Source organism: Lissotriton helveticus, chromosome 10 (assembly GCF_964261635.1).
Source record: "Lissotriton helveticus chromosome 10, aLisHel1.1, whole genome shotgun sequence".
Lineage (NCBI taxonomy): Eukaryota > Metazoa > Chordata > Amphibia > Caudata > Salamandridae > Lissotriton > Lissotriton helveticus.
Window position 1 is genome coordinate 1,091,799,781 of NC_136071.1, and position 17,672 is coordinate 1,091,817,452.

Below are 17,672 nucleotides of genomic sequence, written 5' to 3' on the forward strand. Positions count from 1 at the left end.
GCCCACCCTGCTACTCTGTTTCTATGGCAAGCAGGGCAATGAGATCAGCATCCGTGTGGAGTTCCGCAAAGCTGGTCTAAGCCTTAGCTGTTGTGCCCTGATTGTGAACTAATTATAATGAATATAGGACTGTGTTATCTTGTGCGCAAGGAAGGCCTCTTATCACCCACTGCATTAAGGCAGCATTTTTATTTTATAGTTCCAAGTATTTTTATATTGACTGTAGTGCGACTGTTCACTGGATTGGACTATGCCTGAAATATTTCGCAAAACGCACACTCATAAAGAGTAAAACTATTGCAATTCATACAATACACTACACTACACTAATTTACTACAGCCCTAAATGTGTTAAAATAGTTTTAAATGCACCTTGGAGTGCATCAAGCATCACACATTGCCAACCGCTGGTGGTACTGCAACACAGTCACATAGAAAATAGTGGAAATAGGAGGTTAACCTAACACCCCATTGCAACTAAAATTAAAGAATTAAACTAATTCTAAATGTAAAAATAAATATTTTTCAGTGCTAAAAAATAAGTCTAATTATCAAATACTTCTTTGAAATGTAATAATATACTTAATTAAAAAATTAATTACATTTCTAACTTATTTTTAAAATTATATAAAGTATTTTTTATTATGGGTAACATTTAACCAGGGTACAACAAATTAAATAAAAGTAAAAATATATTAGTTAGGGTAACTCATTTTATTGTTAAATTATTGTTTACAAATTTATATTTATACATTAATTATTTATATTTAAATTATTTTATAGCGTAATAGAACTTTTATTTGAGGAGGTAATGTGTTTTGACTTATTTATTTTATTAGTTTCTGATTATATGTTTTAAATTGTTTTACATCTATATTTTACATTAAAAAATCATTAGACTTCCCTTTACTTTCTTGTAAGGAGATCACCTACCTTCGCAAGAGGCCGAAAGTAACTAATCACACATTCAGCCTCCGGAGGTTTCACATCCCTGTTGGAGGGGGTTGAACATGTAAATCTACACCTAGGTATAAACCTCCACTTGGAAATGGTGGATACAAAACAAATGATGAGTTACACCTAAATGTAGAGGCAGTGGCGGCCCCTCCACTAAGGAGGAGTGTAATCTCTCTGCTTGTCGTAGTGAGAAAAAAAAATGATGACGCTATTATCATTTTATTTGTTCTTGCTGCGACGTCCTGGCGGGGCAGACGGATCTGATCTGCGAGTAGGGTAGGAGTGGTAGGCACTATGTAAGTGCGCGTGAATGTTTGGTTGTGCCTTTCGGGTCGGGCAAACTTTCATGCGCACTGTGCATGTTCCCCATCCAGGCTGTATTACATACAGCCTGGGTGGAGAACACGCCCAGGCTCGCATTCCCTGTCTGAGCGCCGAACCTCGGCGCTCACACCAATCACAACCCTGCATTGCATTGCAGCGATGTGATTGGCTGTGGGGAGCCTGAGAGCCCAGGTGCTTCCTGTTTTCTGTTAGCAGTGAAGAAGCCAGGATGAGGACGGAGAGGACAGAGGAGAGGCGGTGTCCGGCCAGCCGGCAGGTACGTGATTTTTGTAACCCTCCACCTCTCAGCCCCTCCCTGCTCCACTGCTGCATCCTGGTAGCAGCCGCCACAGTGTAGGGGTAGAGCGATATGTGAGTCGATCAACATATGTAAAATTACCTTTGTGAATCTGGCCCATAAAGGGCATGATGCACTGCAGTTTGTAGTGTGGAACTTTTCATTTTTATCATAGAACTTCTTATTTGCACGCCCAATCTGTTTTTTTTTTGGTGCAGAGTGGATTACAGCATCGACTCATCTGTCAGATAAATGATGTGAGAGGGGTTTATGTGGTTGTCTCTTTATGCATTACATATTTGTGCTCATTAGGTGACACTTGCCTTCAGCTGTGAAACATGAAATGTGCTTGCCACGAGTCTTGTGTATATCAATATAATGTTCCATCTGAAAGCTCAGCAGCATTGTATTGAGATATAACACTGGGTTTCTACAGAGCTAAGTTTATATAAAGATCTGATGTTAAATCAACGATCCTTGACTTGTCAAAGCAAAAGAGAAGTTGAGAGCTCTTCTGTGATGACGTTTGTCTATCCTGTATGCTCTCTTGCATTAGTCGTACTTAACTAGTACACACTGAATATGGCACGATTTGCAACCGTAAATGAGTAAATGTACACCCAGTGGGTTACAACCTTGCATGGAGTAGATTAACTTATTTTTTGAGTTCACAACGTTTCCCAGGTTATGCCTGAACCAGTGCTTAAGTTGAGCCAGGGGTTTGCGGTGCTCGGCACTGGCATTGAATTTTAATTGCCGGCACTTAAATGCCCGATTCTGCACTTCTGACATCTGCCTCAAGTTGGAGCTGTTTGTGTAATTTAAAGATGAACAGAAAAAGAGTTGTTTGTTAGTTTAATATACATGAAAAACGACTAATATCTGCCACCAAAGCCATTCTCAAAGCATCAGCAGCCTCAAACAGATTGAACTGTCACACTTGTAGCCGTGTGATGGTTAGTAGCTGTGTAAGTACAGTGGCAATGTGTGGTGTAAACCGCAGTGGCCTCCTGACGAGGGCCTCTGCACTTATTTTGTTTACAAATTAAGCACTGCCTGGAACTCTAACAGTCCAGGCGGACTCGGAAAAAACCCTTTTTGCATTGCTTTCTGTGGCAATGTGAAAATACATATATATATATATATATATATATATATATTTTTTTTTTTTTTGCTGTGCACTCTCTTCCTCTACGATTAGATTTATTTCACGCACTTAGGGATGGGAGAAATTGCATTTGTTTTATTTTTACCTTTTTAAATTATGTTGCAATTGTTTATTGTGTAGTTTGCTGAAAACTCACATTACTTTTGTAGGCAATGGTATACCTCATGTACAAAAGTCACACAAGTTATTTATCAGAAGGACAATTGTTTAAGTAGAAATGTCTCTCTGCCACAGACTTATGTACTAGTCAGAGTCAGCCTGACACAGATTAATTGCATAATTTGAATTAAAAAAAATGTCAGAATTTTCTCTAGCATGAAATTTGAAAACTTTGTGAGACTTTATATGTATTCGTCGTGTGAGTAAATACCAAATGTTTGTGAATTTCAATAGTGCTTTTGCACTTATTGTAAAATGCAACTTGTGTACGAAAGCTAAACGTACACATTCTAGCAGTTTTGTGAATCGGTACAATTGTCTTTAGGCGAAGGTGTTTTCGTTACCCAGCAAAATGCTACTAATTTTACTGACATCGTTTGAATGAAAGGTTGACCACTTCAATTCTTCTCACACCTTTACTGTTCAGATTTTTTTTACTGAGAGCATTTAAAAAAAAAATCATTTCGAACCAATTTTCAAGGACTTCAAACTTTAACTTAAAATATAAATGTTCACTAGTTCAAGTACAAATTGGCATTTGTGTAAAATACAAATATGCAGTCTGTAATGAGAACAGAATGAAAGGAACAGAACAACACAACCCATCACCAAGATATTCATTTTGGATCTATTTAAACAAATAATCGTACTATTACTTATAAAGACGTATTCGTGACTTTCATGTAAATTTACAGTTGGACAAAAAGTTAAGTATGGCTCCTTCTATCTTTTTTTATAGATGTTTTTATTAGGTGTTCACAATATTAAAGTCACATGAATTTACAATCGACAGTTCTGCATATTCCACATTGGCTCTCTCTATCTTAAGTTTTTTTTTTTTTTTAAAACAGTTTTTGATTCTCCGCCTTATTCCCCACGACTACCCTCTCATATCCCACACCTTCTCTTCTGACACCCCAGTCTTTTTCCATCTTTAACTCCATCATGAGCCTGTTTAGTATTTTATTCATTCAGTAAATACCACATCAACAACCATGCACAGCACTTCGGTTAGAGTGGATATCTATCCTTAAACATGCATAGTACATACTGTTTTAAATGTGCGGCCATTTACACAAAACAGCAATATATAACACTTCACAAGTTCCCTTAGGCATCCTGGTGTTTTTGAGGGCAGAGCGGGAGGGGCCATATCTATCAGGACAGTGTTTAACAGGTGATCAAGGGGAGACCAAAATACAATTATTCCTACTCAGTTCTGCATGCTAACAATCATCAACAATAGGCATTCTCCAATGTGTCTTTATTTGGTGACATATGCTGGTAGTCGCCCCTTACTGGATTGCGCCTTACAGTTAAAAATAATTGGGACACAAATACAATTGTGATTCAAATCTGTCACCTTTACATATTCACAGTGGTTGCATTCACCATCTTCCTGTGAGTTGCATCTATATTTCTTAAACAATGTCAATAAAAATGTGTGTGGCGACCGACTTCCAACTTGGCACACCCCAGGAAAAACACAGGGTGCTGTAGCCAAGATTGCAGCTACTTGGTTTCACCGACCAGCAGCAGGCACAACACCCACCCAGGAGCTGGCATTAATCTGAGTTTCCCGGTGCTTTTAAATGCCGCATTTGGGGGGCACCTCTAGATTCCAGAGTGCGGCTCTAGCAGGATCTAACATCCTTACCCATAAACCCAGGCCCCACCAAATGTCAGCATGTGCTCTGAAACATTTATGACATAAGGCAGGTGAAAATGCAGCTAGGACCAATCACTCCAAATTGATATGATATATTTAGGAGCTGACAACGCCATAATTAAACTTCTAGGTCAAATGCATTGTAATGCCACTCCTAAGGTTACTATGGGACAAATGGGAAGTGCACTAATACATTTAGGATTAAAGCAGGAGTGGGTCTGTGCTCTATATTTACACTCTATATTAACGGCCTGGAAAAATTCCTAGTTGCAAAATATAATGTCCTGTCTTTGATACGTGCAGATAATGCTATCCTGAAGGCGTGGACGGCAAATAGCCTTTAAAAACTTTTTGATGCATTTACATCTTCAACTAATCAACTAGATCTAAAGTTAAATTTAACTAAACCTTTTACTCTGATTGGTAGACACGTACCAGCTAAGACACACTCCCATACTATTTATGGTGCCCAGATGAGAAGAGTGCATACCTTCTCATATTTGAGGATTCATATTGATTATATTGGCAACGGGGTCCATTTAAGGATTATAAAGGAACAGCAGTTCACTAACTCTATAACTTGTTTTTAGATCGGCTACAAAGTTGAACTCCAAACCTTTTAAGGAGACGTGTACCATCTATATGAGTAAATGTCTATCTTTGTTCAGTTTAAAGCCAGGTTTGCTGGCCACATAGATAGTGGGTTCCTCCAAAAAGTAGAGAACGCATTCTTAAGGGATGACCTATATGGAGGATATGATGAAATTGCAGACAATGTTTTTATGACATTCAATCTGGACTAAACCTAAGGCATGGCTTAAATGAGCACTTATACAGGATTGTTTATCCCTTGATCATGCATTTAATATTGACCGGCTTGGTTATATCAAACACATTTATAGATGTTCTGCTGGTTTTGTTACCTTTAAAGATTTGGAATCTATTACTTTATATTTCAAATCTAATAAAATGTTTACTTATCCAAGTAATGGATGATCAGACGGCATGGGGAGGATTTGAAAAGCCCATAGATAGAACACATTCCCTGCTATTATCTAGTGAGGACATTCGGACATATTGTATGATGGTATTAAATCAGCTTCCTAGTTCTGTGCTGACTCGCTTTTGCTTAAAAACTATACACTCTAGGGCTGCCTCACTGAAGATAGGTCAATAGCTGATGAGTGATGTGTTGTTGGATGCTGTTCTAGTGATGTGGTATGCTCATCTGTTTCCATATGATTCAATGACCACCTTTCCTGTGGCCCCTTGAAGCTGATTTCAATGTCTCGGGAAAAAAACAGAAGTCCATCAAGAAGAAGGACACAAACATTTTGCACTTAGCGCCAAAATACAATTAGATAACTGCTAATGATTCTGCTTTCGATGAAAAGACAAGAGCACCAATTTATCGGCAAGGACCTTCCCAGCTCTCAAAATTCATGCCTCTGTGTGCCCACAGTATAGTAATGTTTGGAGTAGCTTTAAATGGGAGTATGTGAGTGTCTTTTTTCTGTTGTGTCTTTTCCACCTTCCATACTTTGTTATCCCAGGGTTCCTAACTTTATGTTATTGTATGGGGTATTATGGCGGCAAGGTGTCTGGAGTTATTTTATGTGGAATAATGTGATGTGGTGGGGTACAGCGTAAGGTTGTGATGTTGTCCTACATGTTTTCATTTAGGGCCCGATTCTGATGCGGGTTGGAAAGCTTCCCGACCGAATCGGTTTGGAAATGGTTTCCGACCTACTCGGATCGGGAGAGTCCGACCAACGGAGTACGATGCATCCGGATGCTTCCCGATACGATTTGGTTGGACTCCCTTTGACTTCAATGAGAGCATAAGTTCCTAACCGCATAATAATTGGGCCCTGGGTCGGGAAGACACGTTCCCTATCCGATTTGGAAGGAGCAAATGCCATTAGGAGGCCTTCCTAACCGCATCGGAATCAGGCGCTAGGTGGGAATGCTTTCCTAACCGCATCAGAATCAGGCCCTTAGTGTTTTACAGTGGTAAATAGTGATGTTTTGCCATCTGAAGTGTTGTGATATGAGATAGAATGGTCTGACATGTTATGTTTGGGCCTTTTAAGATGTGTTGGCGGATGGTGGGATGTGGTGTGGTGTTGGTTTGGATGGTGTAGGGTCGTGCTATATGTTGTAAGATTGAAATGGGTGGTCTATGGCTTTTTAAAGTGTAGAATGGTAAAGAAGGCGAACAAGTGATGTACATTATGAAGTGTAGCAATGTAAGAAGTGTTTTCATGTGGTGTAATGTATTGTTATTGTATGTGACTTTCTTAAGTATGGTGTGATGTGTAGTAAGATGTGTTTTTGTATGGTTGTTAGACCTGTCAGCCCTAGGGTGGTCTTTCCCTGTGATTTTTTGCCTCATTTTTCCCACCTTCTTTTTGTTGGCCCTTAGGTCTTCGGGCACCTTTTCATAGCTAATCTGTGTTAGGGTGCAGGTGCTCTCTACTTCAAACATGACTGCCACTGGCCCCTGCTACTGCAGCGTGTTTTTTTTTAGTGTAGCACCCTAGTTGCCAGGAGCAGGCTGGATCCCCATACAATGTTGCAATGCCAGCCACCCATCCCCCGTCCATAGGTAGAGTGGGGAAGCTCCTGGAACCTTCCAGAAGGAAGGCGGACCTGGTTTTTGCCGCCTCAGAGAGTGGTCACCTGACCTGGGCATATATAAGCAAGGGAGGGAACTTTTTCTAGTCAGTTGGGGCATCACTGACCTGGGGAACCCACGCAGGAGTTTTAGGGGGGAGGGCCTAGTGAGGAACCTATGCTACTGGGAGTGACAGGATTTAGGTGCTGCCTCTTAAGCTGGGTGAGGTGTCCTAAGCTAGCCCCCTGATCTGGCCCAGTGGTAGGGAACCCCAGGGACCATCTGCAGTGACTGAGGAGAAACTCTTCAAGCCTTCAACTCAACCCCCCCCCTCTCCTCAGCAACTTCAAGAAACAAGCAACTAAGGGCGCAGAACCATCCAAGCGCCAAGAAAACTGCTTTCCTGTGACCAGAGACTGCTGAGGGAGCGACCAGGTACTGGACTGTGCTGCTCCTGCGCTTCCCCTGCCTTCAATTGGGCCTACCTGTCTCCCCCTGACTGAACTGTGTGACAAGCGCTGTAATCTGTCCCCCTGCCCAGCGCTGTGTCAGAGACTGCCTGCCCTGAGCTAACTGTGCACTCGTGACTCTAGCGCTGTAGTCCCCTGTGAGGCACTGGAATCCCAAGGCGCTTTTCCCCTCAGGAATCAACCCGCCTGCGAGGCGCTGCAGTTGCCCCCAAGCGCTGGGCTGCCCAGCACCAAGCGCTCTCCTGAGCCATCTGGTTTGCCCCTACGAGTAGCGCTGCGGTGCCTGACATCGTCGCCACGAGGCGCTGTAAATATCCCCACTCACCGCCGCAGCCGGGGCTGCTGTGTTCAGTCTGAGGCACCTGACGAGGCCTGACAACCATCGCGGCACTCGCGCCGCACCCACGACGCCCCTGAGACAAGGCTGCCCTGACAGCGAGTGGCGACCTGCGCCAGCGTCATTTATCCCCCTCGGCGGCCCCCGTATATGAGGAGAGGGCCGCCGCTCTTCACACGCTGGGTCGCGGTAGGCCCGAAGCCAAGCTGTTCCCCCGTCACGTGACCGGGGAGCTCCTCCGCCCCGCCCCCGGGTGCCGCGCTGCCATTGGTCCAGGCAGGCGCGCCCTCGAGGCGGGCTACTCGGTTGGCTGGGGCCGCCCCGGCCACGATCCTCAGCGACCCCCGGCCTCAGAACTTTGCCGGCGGGCCCCGAGACGGCCCATCAACCACGCAGAAGGGGCCGTGGAGCCTGAGTGCCCCCTCCTTACTGCCCCGCATATAGGCCTTGACTTGGCCCCGGCGCTGGTGCCCCGAAGCAGCCCCCGCACCGCGCCGGGCCGAGTGAGGCCCCCGGGAGGGTCGGAACCCCTCCCCACCATTGACACCTTCGCAAGGGCCCCAGGAGGGTCGAAGAACACCAGGTAACCCCCGGGGAAGAGGGCGGTAGGCCAGAGGAGGCCCGAGGTCGCCCCTCCCCCGGGGTGAACTAAGACTGGGCCCGTTGGCCCCCCACCTATTGTGCCTCGAGTGTTTGGGAGGCTTAAGGATCGCCTATTGCCCTCCTGCATTGTTCTGCCCACTGAACTGTGGGTTACCAGTTCAACATCAGATCATCCACTTCAGTAACTGGTGGTGTAGTGCCCAACTTAGGTGGCCTATAAGCTCATGTTTAATGAAATGTTTTAATGCCTGCCATAAGGGGATGACCTTTTTTATTGTACTGAATTTCTTGCAGGGGCGGGCTTCTACAGTTCCTGTGGAGATCAAACTGTGATGCTTATTGATTCATTTTAATGGTATTCTGATGATCTGATTCTGGGTCGCAAAACGATCTGTATTCACAAGAAGAAAGGCTTGTGGTTGGTTACTACAGGTTTAATGTGGTGCTTTAATGCAATACTATAATCGCTTCTTGCAGGATCCTCCAGGTTTATGAAAGTACCCTCTTTGCCTGTTGAAGAGTATGATGCAACAGGCTGTGTTATTTAATGTTTCACTGCTCAGATGAGCTGGTTATTGTTCTAATGATAAGTCTTACTGCAACTGCCTAATGAAACGCTTAAATGAAATACTAATGATTAGCTAAATGCATTACGCGCTTGATCCAAAGCCTATATAAAAGATCTTGATTTTCAAATTCAACTACTGGTGTGGTCTCCATTATTGCGCCACTGTGCGTCTCATTGGATGAGTGCGTTAAGTAGCTGCTTTACACGCAAGCCCCTGGCTGCCTTCCTGCTCGAGCCATGCTACCCCCTTGAGAGCTGGCGGTCCCAGTTCTTACATTGGTGGCGAGCGGTGGGATCCAGGACCTGTAGCTACCTAACACCCTCCGGTGGGACAGAGTGTGCTGCAATTAATTGGACACCTATCGTGCTTCAAGCAAACCCAATTGCCCACCACTGTCTAGCCTGCAGCAAAGTGTGTTGAACCAGCATTGTTGCCCACGTCCTAGAATCTTTCTTCCAGGTTATCTAGGTCCCCACCTGACAGAATGGAGTTCCAGCTGGCTGACTTTGATAGGTACACGGCAGTGCAGTTAAGGGGGTTTTGTCAGGGGATGGGGGTGCCTGTGGGGACGAGGGCTGTAAAAGAAGAGCTCCGTACCGCCTTAAGGGCATGGGTAAGGGCCCACCCAGAGGAAGAAGAGGATGGGGAACAGGTCACACACGGGGAGGCGGACACTCAGGAAGACCCAGGCCTACTCAACATTGACATGTCAGACAATGTATTGCCAGGAAGACGTTCCGGGGCAGGGAGCAGTGTATCTAGGGAGAGTGTGTCACCGCAGGAGTACGAGGACAGGAGGGAGGAGAGGCGATTGAAGTGGGAGCTTGCCAAGTTAGAGTTAGAGAGAGAAAGGGAAGATAAGCAGTGTGCTTTGGAGAGAGAAAAATTAGCATTGGAGGAAAGGAAGTGGGCGCACGAGCTGCAGCTCAAGGAAATGGAGCTGCAAGCATTGCAGTTGAATGCGCCAGGGAGTCCAAATGGTGGCAGCGTACCAGGAGCTCATCAGGAGCCCAGATTCTGGTTACCTAAGGAGGTGATAGCGAGCTACACCAAGGGGGATGACATTGCCAGGTGGTTGGGGGCGTATGAAGTGGCCTTGACTGCCCATGGGGTGCCTGAGAAACACTGGGGAGGTGGTTTGTACCGGTATATACCTCCTGACGTCAGGGACTCCCTCCTGTATTTGGAGAAGGCAGACCAGTTTAGGTATCCCCCCATGAAGGAGGCGCTTATCAAACATTTTGGCCTCAACCCTGAAAGGTATCGCCAGAGGTTTCGTGGCAGCCATAAGCTGTCCACGCAGAATTGGGTGGATTTTTTTGAGTATGCCCGAAAGGCTCTGGATGGTTGGGTGCCTGGCAGTGAGGTGCATGATTTTGAGGGTCTGTATAACCTTTTTTTGAGAGAGCACCTCCTGGATAAGTGTTTTCCGGAGTTGCGCCAACGTTTGGTGGACCACAAGCTTACTGATCCCCGTGAGCTTGCGGAAGAGGCGGATATTTGGGACAGCACCCAGGTGTCACACAAGGGCCCTGGGGGAGATGGCCCGAAAGGCGGACAGGGCGCCCCTCAGAAGAAAGAGGGGGGGGGGATAAAAGACCGGAGTTCTCACGAGGCCCACAAACTAGACAGTTTGGGAAAGGAGTAGGTACCCCACCTCAGAACCGTTCCCCAAAACCCACTTACCCGGACAAGAGTCAGCAGCCAAAAGTGATCCGGTGCTATGAGTGCGGAGAGGTCGGACACTACAAGGGAGACCCCCAGTGTCGCAAACGACCCCCAGCCCCCATTGGTGGCAAGAGTCCCGGGATGGCTAGTGTAACGCTTGGGTTGGAGCTGCCCCTAGATAGGGAAGGGGAGTGGACAGGCCTGACCCTGGTTTCACTCGGGGATAAAGAGATGGTCCCAGTGACGCCCTTACCATCGAATACTGCTAAGTACCAGCAGAGGGTGAAGGTCAATGGGGAGGAGGTGGACGCTCTGAGGGACACAGGAGCCAGCATGACCACCGTAGTGAGGCGGCTGGTGTCCCCTGAGCAGGTTGTTCTTGATGTGTACCATCCGGCCGTGTTGGCTGACGGCAGAATGAGCTACTATCCCGTGGCTCAAGTTCCCTTTGATTGGGGAGGAGTGTCAGGCCCGTTGAGAGTTGCGATCAGCCCTGCCTTGCCTGTGGACTGTCTGCTCGGTAATGACCTGGAACATACCGCCTGGAAGGAAGTGGAGTTTAAGGCCCACACTGAGATGCTGGGATTACCAGGGTGGACTTGCGTAGTCACGCGGTCCATGGCTGCCCGGCAAGAAGCTCAACCCGGGTTGGAGCCTGAAACAAGGGCCCAACCCATTGCCGGTCCAGAGGAGAGTGTGGTGGAGGACACACCCCGTGTGATGGATGGGGAACCCACAGAGGTAACCCCGGAGTCCGTGGAGGTGGATGTCGTTCCACTGGGGGACTTGACGACCCTTGCCGAGTGGCATGTGGAAGGAGGTCCTACCCGGGAGGAATTCTGTTGGGCGCAGAAGGAGTGCCCCACGCTTGAAGGCATGCGGCGACAGGCCGAAGCCCAAGCGATGAACAAGGACACCGGCAGCTATCACGTGTATTGGGAGGATGGCCTCCTGTACAGTGAGCCAAGGGTTCCGGTGCATGGGTCCTCGAGGGCCTTAGTGGTCCCCCAGTGCTACCGGGCCTTTTTGATGGAACTGGCGCATGAGATACCTCTAGCCGGACACCTGGGCCAGGACAAGACCTTTGCGAGGCTAGTCCCACATTTTGATTGGCCTAGGATGAGAGTTGCCTCTGACACCTATTGCAAGACCTGCAAGACTTGCCAGGCCAGTGGTAAGACTGGGACCAAATTGAAGGCCCCATTGGAACCACTCCCGGTGGTCGGGACCCCTTTTGAGCGGGTCGGTATTGACATCGTTGGGCCGTTGGACCCTCCGACCTCGGCGGGACATCGGTTTATTCTGGTGTTGGTGGACCACGCCACTCGGTACCCGGAGGCCATCCCTCTGAGGTCCGTTACTGCACCTGTGGTGGCACGGGCCCTGATGGGGATATTTACCCGAGGGGGATTCCCCAAGGTCGTGGTGTCGGACAGGGGCACGAATTTCATGTCGGCTGTTGGGAATTAGAAGGGAAAGCGCCTTCTTCTTATACCTCTCCTTTCTCAACCTTTCAGTCCTCTCTCTGTGTGCATGCAACAATCACGCCCCTCTCCCTCTCCCGCCCATGTGACGTTACTTAATGGAGCCTGGCTGGTTATTTTTTGCTTGGTTTCTAAAAACGGTCTCGTTGTTAGTCTTGGTCCCTTCCTTCTGTGATGCCAGCGTGGGATTTCATGTTGAGTGCCGTGTGGAGCGAGTCTTGGACATATTTCATGTGAAAAAAGCGAGGCTTCGCTTTCAACGGAAAATAGATGGATTACTGTGAGACGTATCCGGTAAACCAGGAGCTGGGGAATCGCGAGTTGGATTTGGAACTGTAATTGGGATTGTTGTGGTCTGTGCGCGGCTGCGTGCAGGCTGAAGATACACGCAGGAGTTCTTTTTCCGGGTGTTATTGTCCTATCAGCATCGTTGTGCGAACTTCGGATGCATTCACGAACCAGCAGACAGTCGGTGTTTGTCTTGTTTTTTCTTCCCTTTTTGTGGCCACTGAATCTGGTTTTCGGGAATTCGTGGTGAAATACATACCCCGCCTGGATTATCAAGGTTTTTTTTTGGTCTGATGACTTTTTACTCCCCTATTTGCAAGCGGAAGGCAAATTACGTGGCATTCTTTATTTTTGATGGCTTTGTTGGTACCAGCCTTATATTACCTCTGTTTTCTGGAGTCTTCGGACATGGACTATTGAATCACCAAACTGGTAAGAGGTACAAAAGGGGTTGTATATTTTTTATGCAGCAGTTGCATGTGCAGATAGAGAGGACACCTTTATATGCTGTGTGCTGATACTTTGTATTGTTTCTTCTTTCCCCTCTGCAGTGTGGGAATTCAGTCACCTGGTAAAACTGAAACATAGTGAGGCTGGAGAAGTCCTGGATTTTTCGAAGCCATTCCTTCCCCTTGTTTTTCTTTTTACCCTTCCCTCTTCCCTGACCCAGACTGTCGTTGGTTGTTGTGTAATATCAGGCACACTGCAGTCTGTGTGGGGCAGAGAGTTGGGAATATCTTCGCTCCTGCAGCGTGGTTCCTAGTGGGTGACAACTCTGACAGAAAACCAAGCCCACGAAAAGTTACGCTGCCCGAGCGAGGATGGACGTGGATAAGTCAGATAGTGGTCAGGAGGAAAGGGTCCCTACTTTGCAGGAACTTATGGGGGCCATTACAGCGCTACAGATGCAGTTGCAGGATTTAAAACAGGAGAACCAGGGGTTACGCCAGGAATTAAATACGGCTAGATCAAGGGAACAGGGAGGTTGGGGGATGGGTAAATCTGTGCTTCAACCTGCAACGTTCCAGTATGATAGGGGAGCTGGAAGTATTGGCGCCCCATGACCGTTAATGTCACGACTCCTACTCCTGTTCCTTTGGCTGTCCCGGAGCGTTTCACAGGTGATTCAAACAAATATGCAGTGTTTATGAATCAATGCCATCTTCATTTTATGTGTAGACCCACTGCTTTTCTGAACGATTCCGCAAAGGTGGCGTTTGTGATCTCCTATTTAGCCGGGACTGCAGCTACATGGGCTGTACCTTTGGTGGAAAATGACGACCCTGTGTTGTATAACTACAATTCATTCAAGGAACAAATGCGGAGTCTTTTTGCTAAACATGCGTTTATGCAAGCTAGTGACGCTGAGCTGTTAAAACTGAGACAGGGTAAACAAGATCTGCTGACTTATGTGTCTACCTTCAATAGATTGGTGTCAGAGACGCATTGGCCGGCAGATAAGAGAACCTCGTTGTTCTATCAGGGGTTATGCGAAGAATTAAAGGATGTGGTGTCCCAGGTGGTTAACTCTCCGGAAGATTGTACAGAGTTTATCGATTTGGTTGTGAAATTGAATCACAGGTTGTTGGAGATACAGGGGGAAAGAAACAGATTTTCTGTGCCTAGGTCCATACCAGTGCGGAGTGAGTTACGAGGTGCTGGGGAACAGAGACAGGTACCTGAACCAATGGAAATAGGTGGGGTAAAGGGTCCCCTGAGTTATGTAGAGAAGGAAAGACGTCGTACAAACAACCTGTGTTTATACTGTGGACAAGGAGGACATTATGCTAGGGATTGTCCTGTGAAAACATCCAATGTGCCTCCTCGTAAGGCTGTGGCTTGTGTAAAATCTCCAGAGGTGGTAACGGAATCTGAAGTTGTTACTCCTTATCAGATATCTGGGATAGTGAAGAGGGTGCCCAGACATTTTACCATCACTGTGTGTTTGGTCATATCCAACAGTCACAGGGCTCCGATTTCGGCATTATTGGATTCTGGCGCCACTGGGAATTTCATGGATATCAAGTTGGCGGAAAAGATGTGTGTTCCATGGGTTTATAAGGAACAGCCTGAGCCCGTGCGAGCCATTGATGGCACTGAATTGTCCTCTGGGACTATTACTAGGCAGACAGAGCCTCTGTGTATGATTTGTGATAATGGGCATTCAGAAGAAATAGGATTCGACTTAATCGATGCTCCTTCCTTTGGTGTTGTTTTGGGTGTACCCTGGTTGCAGACACACAATCCTAAAATAGACTGGATCAGGCGAACAGTGACTCTTGACACTGTTCACTGTTTACAGAGCTGCTACAAGGTTGCCACGGATTGGATAACACCGTTGACTTGTGCAGTAGGGACGGGTGGAGGAGAAGAAGAGATCAAGGTTCCTGAACTGTATTCTGCATTTAGTGATGTGTTTGATAAGGGGAAAGCAAGAGATCTCCCCCCTCATCGCCCCTTCGATTGTTGAATTGATCTGGTGCCAGGTGCGTCTCTACCGTGTTGTCGTATTTATGCTCTGTCTGGCCCGGAAGAACAACATCTGAAAGACTATATCGAAGAGATGTTGGCGAAAGGGTTCATTCGTCCCTCCTCCTCTCCAGTGTCTTCGGCCATTTTTTTCATCCCGAAGAAGGAGGGCGGTCTTAGAGCATGTGTGGACTACAGGGCGCTCAATAAGGGTACAATTAAGAACAAGTACCCTCTTCCCTTAATACCTGTGTTACTGGATCAACTGAAGCATGCAACGGTATTTACTAAACTTGATCTATGAGGCGCGTACCATCTTATCCGAGTCCGTGAAGGCGATGAATGGAAGACTGTCTTCCGGACTAAATTCGGCCTCTATGAGTATTGCGTTATGCCTTTTGGGCTATGTAACGCCCCGGCTGCTTTTCAGTTTTTTATTAACGAGGTGTTAAGGGAATACCTGGATTTGAGCGTCATTGTTTACATTGACGACATCCTCATTTTTTCCAACTCTGTTGAGGAACACGAAGTACATGTTGTTCAGGTATTGCAGCGACTGAAAGAACACCAGTTGTACGTGAGATTAGAGAAGTGTTGTTTTCACACTCCCAGGGTAGAGTTTCTGGGGTTCATAATATCAGGAGAAGGGATTATGATGGATCCTAAGAAAATTGAGGCTATTACATCTTGGCCGTCCCCGACGTGCGTAAGAGACATCCAAGTATTACTCGGTTTCGCCAATTTCTATCGGCGTTTTATATCGCACTTATCGGATATAGTGGCCCCCGTAACGGTGTTGTTGAGAAAGGGAGTACCTTTTGTTTGGTCGGATCTTGCCCAAACCACCTTGGATCTGTTGATTGAAAGGTTTACTTCGGCTCCTGTCTTGATTCATCCTGATCCTACGTTGCCATTTTTTGTTGAGGCAGATGCCTCTTTGTGTGCAGGGGGGGGGGTATTGTCGCAGCGAGATGTGGAGACGGGATATGTGCATCCCATTGCCTATTTTTCAAAGACTTTGTTGCCCGCCGAACGGAATTATACCGTAGCTGAGCGAGAGCTGCTGGCCGTTAAGTTGTCTTTTGAAGAATGGCGGCATCATTTATGGGGAGCTCGGCATCCTATAACTATCTACACTGATCATAAGAACCTGGAGTTTTTTCGTTCTGCACGGGCTTTGACCCCTCGCCAGATGCGCTGGGTTTCTTTCTTTAATGAGTATGATTTTATCATCACTTACAGGCCCGCGGCTGAGCAGTTAAAGTTGGATGCTTTATCTCGTATACATGTGAACCAGTCAGATCTTGCAGTCGAGAAGGAGAGAGGGTCTTTCATAGCTCAGGACAGGATTGTAGGCAGCATTTCTACCGAAGACTTTTTGACATCGGTTCAACGGAAGATGGGTGGTATAGATCTCACACCTTGGTTGTCCCAACCATTGTTTTCCATGAGAAAGGGGTTGCTGTATCAAGAGGATAGATTGTTTATCCCTCCTGAACTTCGAGAAATGGTCCTGGAGTGGTGTCATTCTTCTTCTCTAGTCGGCCATCCTGGTATAAATAAGACTAAGGAGTTCTGTCTGCGGTGGTTCTGGTGGGAGTCATTGGCACGAGATGTGCAGTCCTTTGTTGCGGCCTGTCCTATATGTGCGATAAATAAACCGACCCATACTAGACCTTCTGGTTTATTGCATCCCCTGCCAGTTCCTCCTGCGCCTTGGCATACGATAAGTATGGATTTCGTGACTGATTTACCATCAGAATCAGGATTCACAGTAATACTTGTCGTGGTTGATTCTTTTACGAAAATGGCACACTTCGTCCCTCTAGCTAAATTACCTACATCAAGGGAATTGGCTCTGATTTTTGTGTCCTCTGTGGTGCGGTTGCATGGTTTGCCTTCTGCTATTGTGTCCGACCGTGGTGCCCAGTTCATTTCCCATTTTTGGACAGAGTTGTGTACTGCGTTACGGATGAAATTGTGTTTATCATCTGCATATCACCCGCAATCAGATGGGCAAACCGAGCGCACTAATCAGACCATGGAACAGTATTTGAGGTGTCTTGTAACATCATTGACATGTAGTTGGGTTATGGCTTTACCATTAGCGGAATTCGCCTACAACAACAGTGTGCATTCCGCTGTGGGAATGACCCCGTTTTACTGTTCCATGGGGTTTCATCCTAGAGCAGTTCCTATTCAACCCTCTGGCCAGGTGCCAGCAGTGAATACTTTGGGGCTTTCATTAGGTCAAATTTGGAATAGGGCGAAAGAACACCTAGAGCAGGCCAAGAATGACATGAAGAAACAGGCGGATAGACACAGGGTGCCAGCTCCTAGCTATCAGGTTGGGGATAGGGTGTGGCTATCCACGAGAAACTTAAGGATAGGTGGTTCCCGGAAATTGCAGCCTAGATATGTGGGACCTTTTCCTATCGTTAAGGTGGTGAATCCTGTGGCCATGAAAGTGGGGTTGCCGGATGAGTATGGAGTACATCCTGTTTTCCATGCTTCCCTATTGAAACTGTACACAGACACTACCCAGGTCTTGCCCCCCCTCCCCCTGTGGTGGTAGGCGAGGACGAGGAATTT

General features: G+C 46.7%; 1 protein-coding gene across 3 annotated transcripts in view; it reads right to left on the bottom strand.

Moving 5' to 3' along the window:
• The window catches only part of NHSL2 (NHS like 2), a 1,069,731-nt gene that overhangs the window by 475,300 nt on the left and 576,759 nt on the right, over positions 1-17,672 (bottom strand). The window lies entirely within an intron of this gene.